We start from the raw sequence: 5,821 nt of genomic DNA, 5'->3' as shown, positions 1-5,821 counted from the left end.
GCTATCAACTGAGCCATCAACAGCTCATTTGAACTATTAGCTCCACCTACTTTTGTAGAAAAATCTCTGTCCAGGCCTATTTATAGGCCCCAGTTTCACAGACTCTCTGACTCACGGTCTGACTCTGCACCACTTGCTTGGTAACCTGCACTCTGGTACACAGTAAGTGAGCACAGTACTCTGAACTTTTCTATCCATTTCCTTTCTTTCTTTCTTTTTGTACTATCTGTTTTGTCTTCTGTCTGTGTTTTTAGTTCCATTTCCTTTCTTTCTTTCTTTTTGTACTATCTGTTTTGTCTTCTGTCTGTGTTTTAGTTAGCACACTAATCAGACTGTATCTCTGAAACTGAAGAGATCATTAGGACTAATTGCTATCAACTGAGCCATCAACAGCTCATTTGAACTATTAGCTCCACCTACTTTTGTAGAAAAATCTCTGTCCAGGCCTATTTATAGGCCCCAGTTTCACAGACTCTCTGACTCACGGTCTGACTCTGCACCACTTGCTTGGTAACCTGCACTCTGGTACACAGTAAGTGAGCACAGTACTCTGAACTTTTCTATCCATTTCCTTTCTTTCTTTCTTTTTGTACTATCTGTTTTGTCTTCTGTCTGTGTTTTTAGTTCCATTTCCTTTCTTTCTTTCTTTTTGTACTATCTGTTTTGTCTTCTGTCTGTGTTTTAGTTAGCACACTAATCAGACTGTATCTCTGAAACTGAAGAGATCATTAGGACTAATTGCTATCAACTGAGCCATCAACAGCTCATTTGAACTATTAGCTCCACCTACTTTTGTAGAAAAATCTCTGTCCAGGCCTATTTATAGGCCCCAGTTTCACAGACTCTCTCTGACTCACGGTCTGACTCTGCACCACTTGCTTGGTAACCTGCACTCTGGTACACAGTAAGTGAGCACAGTACTCTGAACTTTTCTATCCATTTCCTTTCTTTCTTTCTTTTTGTACTATCTGTTTTGTCTTCTGTCTGTGTTTTTAGTTCCATTTCCTTTCTTTCTTTCTTTTTGTACTATCTGTTTTGTCTTCTGTCTGTGTTTTAGTTAGCACACTAATCAGACTGTATCTCTGAAACTGAAGAGATCATTAGGACTAATTGCTATCAACTGAGCCATCAACAGCTCATTTGAACTATTAGCTCCACCTACTTTTGTAGAAAAATCTCTGTCCAGGCCTATTTATAGGCCCCAGTTTCACAGACTCTCTGACTCACGGTCTGACTCTGCACCACTTGCTTGGTAACCTGCACTCTGGTACACAGTAAGTGAGCACAGTACTCTGAACTTTTCTATCCATTTCCTTTCTTTCTTTCTTTTTGTACTATCTGTTTTGTCTTCTGTCTGTGTTTTTAGTTCCATTTCCTTTCTTTCTTTCTTTTTGTACTATCTGTTTTGTCTTCTGTCTGTGTTTTAGTTAGCACACTAATCAGACTGTATCTCTGAAACTGAAGAGATCATTAGGACTAATTGCTATCAACTGAGCCATCAACAGCTCATTTGAACTATTAGCTCCACCTACTTTTGTAGAAAAATCTCTGTCCAGGCCTATTTATAGGCCCCAGTTTCACAGACTCTCTGACTCACGGTCTGACTCTGCACCACTTGCTTGGTAACCTGCACTCTGGTACACAGTAAGTGAGCACAGTACTCTGAACTTTTCTATCCATTTCCTTTCTTTCTTTCTTTTTGTACTATCTGTTTTGTCTTCTGTCTGTGTTTTTAGTTCCATTTCCTTTCTTTCTTTCTTTTTGTACTATCTGTTTTGTCTTCTGTCTGTGTTTTAGTTAGCACACTAATCAGACTGTATCTCTGAAACTGAAGAGATCATTAGGACTAATTGCTATCAACTGAGCCATCAACAGCTCATTTGAACTATTAGCTCCACCTACTTTTGTAGAAAAATCTCTGTCCAGGCCTATTTATAGGCCCCAGTTTCACAGACTCTCTGACTCACGGTCTGACTCTGCACCACTTGCTTGGTAACCTGCACTCTGGTACACAGTAAGTGAGCACAGTACTCTGAACTTTTCTATCCATTTCCTTTCTTTCTTTCTTTTTGTACTATCTGTTTTGTCTTCTGTCTGTGTTTTTAGTTCCATTTCCTTTCTTTCTTTCTTTTTGTACTATCTGTTTTGTCTTCTGTCTGTGTTTTAGTTAGCACACTAATCAGACTGTATCTCTGAAACTGAAGAGATCATTAGGACTAATTGCTATCAACTGAGCCATCAACAGCTCATTTGAACTATTAGCTCCACCTACTTTTGTAGAAAAATCTCTGTCCAGGCCTATTTATAGGCCCCAGTTTCACAGACTCTCTGACTCACGGTCTGACTCTGCACCACTTGCTTGGTAACCTGCACTCTGGTACACAGTAAGTGAGCACAGTACTCTGAACTTTTCTATCCATTTCCTTTCTTTCTTCTTTTTGTACTATCTGTTTTGTCTTCTGTCTGTGTTTTTAGTTCCATTTCCTTTCTTTCTTTCTTTTTGTACTATCTGTTTTGTCTTCTGTCTGTGTTTTAGTTAGCACACTAATCAGACTGTATCTCTGAAACTGAAGAGATCATTAGGACTAATTGCTATCAACTGAGCCATCAACAGCTCATTTGAACTATTAGCTCCACCTACTTTTGTAGAAAAATCTCTGTCCAGGCCTATTTATAGGCCCCAGTTTCACAGACTCTCTGACTCACGGTCTGACTCTGCACCACTTGCTTGGTAACCTGCACTCTGGTACACAGTAAGTGAGCACAGTACTCTGAACTTTTCTATCCATTTCCTTTCTTTCTTTCTTTTTGTACTATCTGTTTTGTCTTCTGTCTGTGTTTTTAGTTCCATTTCCTTTCTTTCTTTCTTTTTGTACTATCTGTTTTGTCTTCTGTCTGTGTTTTAGTTAGCACACTAATCAGACTGTATCTCTGAAACTGAAGAGATCATTAGGACTAATTGCTATCAACTGAGCCATCAACAGCTCATTTGAACTATTAGCTCCACCTACTTTTGTAGAAAAATCTCTGTCCAGGCCTATTTATAGGCCCCAGTTTCACAGACTCTCTGACTCACGGTCTGACTCTGCACCACTTGCTTGGTAACCTGCACTCTGGTACACAGTAAGTGAGCACAGTACTCTGAACTTTTCTATCCATTTCCTTTCTTTCTTTCTTTTTGTACTATCTGTTTTGTCTTCTGTCTGTGTTTTTAGTTCCATTCCTTTCTTTCTTTCTTTTTGTACTATCTGTTTTGTCTTCTGTCTGTGTTTTAGTTAGCACACTAATCAGACTGTATCTCTGAAACTGAAGAGATCATTAGGACTAATTGCTATCAACTGAGCCATCAACAGCTCATTTGAACTATTAGCTCCACCTACTTTTGTAGAAAAATCTCTGTCCAGGCCTATTTATAGGCCCCAGTTTCACAGACTCTCTGACTCACGGTCTGACTCTGCACCACTTGCTTGGTAACCTGCACTCTGGTACACAGTAAGTGAGCACAGTACTCTGAACTTTTCTATCCATTTCCTTTCTTTCTTTCTTTTTGTACTATCTGTTTTGTCTTCTGTCTGTGTTTTTAGTTCCATTTCCTTTCTTTCTTTCTTTTTGTACTATCTGTTTTGTCTTCTGTCTGTGTTTTAGTTAGCACACTAATCAGACTGTATCTCTGAAACTGAAGAGATCATTAGGACTAATTGCTATCAACTGAGCCATCAACAGCTCATTTGAACTATTAGCTCCACCTACTTTTGTAGAAAAATCTCTGTCCAGGCCTATTTATAGGCCCCAGTTTCACAGACTCTCTGACTCACGGTCTGACTCTGCACCACTTGCTTGGTAACCTGCACTCTGGTACACAGTAAGTGAGCACAGTACTCTGAACTTTTCTATCCATTTCCTTTCTTTCTTTCTTTTTGTACTATCTGTTTTGTCTTCTGTCTGTGTTTTTAGTTCCATTTCCTTTCTTTCTTTCTTTTTGTACTATCTGTTTTGTCTTCTGTCTGTGTTTTAGTTAGCACACTAATCAGACTGTATCTCTGAAACTGAAGAGATCATTAGGACTAATTGCTATCAACTGAGCCATCAACAGCTCATTTGAACTATTAGCTCCACCTACTTTTGTAGAAAAATCTCTGTCCAGGCCTATTTATAGGCCCCAGTTTCACAGACTCTCTGACTCACGGTCTGACTCTGCACCACTTGCTTGGTAACCTGCACTCTGGTACACAGTAAGTGAGCACAGTACTCTGAACTTTTCTATCCATTTCCTTTCTTTCTTTCTTTTTGTACTATCTGTTTTGTCTTCTGTCTGTGTTTTTAGTTCCATTTCCTTTCTTTCTTTCTTTTTGTACTATCTGTTTTGTCTTCTGTCTGTGTTTTAGTTAGCACACTAATCAGACTGTATCTCTGAAACTGAAGAGATCATTAGGACTAATTGCTATCAACTGAGCCATCAACAGCTCATTTGAACTATTAGCTCCACCTACTTTTGTAGAAAAATCTCTGTCCAGGCCTATTTATAGGCCCCAGTTTCACAGACTCTCTGACTCACGGTCTGACTCTGCACCACTTGCTTGGTAACCTGCACTCTGGTACACAGTAAGTGAGCACAGTACTCTGAACTTTTCTATCCATTTCCTTTCTTTCTTTCTTTTTGTACTATCTGTTTTGTCTTCTGTCTGTGTTTTTAGTTCCATTTCCTTTCTTTCTTTCTTTTTGTACTATCTGTTTTGTCTTCTGTCTGTGTTTTAGTTAGCACACTAATCAGACTGTATCTCTGAAACTGAAGAGATCATTAGGACTAATTGCTATCAACTGAGCCATCAACAGCTCATTTGAACTATTAGCTCCACCTACTTTTGTAGAAAAATCTCTGTCCAGGCCTATTTATAGGCCCCAGTTTCACAGACTCTCTGACTCACGGTCTGACTCTGCACCACTTGCTTGGTAACCTGCACTCTGGTACACAGTAAGTGAGCACAGTACTCTGAACTTTTCTATCCATTTCCTTTCTTTCTTTCTTTTTGTACTATCTGTTTTGTCTTCTGTCTGTGTTTTTAGTTCCATTTCCTTTCTTTCTTTCTTTTTGTACTATCTGTTTTGTCTTCTGTCTGTGTTTTAGTTAGCACACTAATCAGACTGTATCTCTGAAACTGAAGAGATCATTAGGACTAATTGCTATCAACTGAGCCATCAACAGCTCATTTGAACTATTAGCTCCACCTACTTTTGTAGAAAAATCTCTGTCCAGGCCTATTTATAGGCCCCAGTTTCACAGACTCTCTGACTCACGGTCTGACTCTGCACCACTTGCTTGGTAACCTGCACTCTGGTACACAGTAAGTGAGCACAGTACTCTGAACTTTTCTATCCATTTCCTTTCTTTCTTTCTTTTTGTACTATCTGTTTTGTCTTCTGTCTGTGTTTTTAGTTCCATTTCCTTTCTTTCTTTCTTTTTGTACTATCTGTTTTGTCTTCTGTCTGTGTTTTAGTTAGCACACTAATCAGACTGTATCTCTGAAACTGAAGAGATCATTAGGACTAATTGCTATCAACTGAGCCATCAACAGCTCATTTGAACTATTAGCTCCACCTACTTTTGTAGAAAAATCTCTGTCCAGGCCTATTTATAGGCCCCAGTTTCACAGACTCTCTGACTCACGGTCTGACTCTGCACCACTTGCTTGGTAACCTGCACTCTGGTACACAGTAAGTGAGCACAGTACTCTGAACTTTTCTATCCATTTCCTTTCTTTCTTTCTTTTTGTACTATCTGTTTTGTCTTCTGTCTGTGTTTTTAGTTCCATTTCCTTTCTTT

This window comes from Protomyctophum bolini (genome assembly GCF_963924005.1).
Source record: "Protomyctophum bolini genome assembly, chromosome: 3".
Taxonomy (NCBI): domain Eukaryota; kingdom Metazoa; phylum Chordata; class Actinopteri; order Myctophiformes; family Myctophidae; genus Protomyctophum; species Protomyctophum bolini.
Note: the sequence above shows the minus strand (reverse complement) of the source record.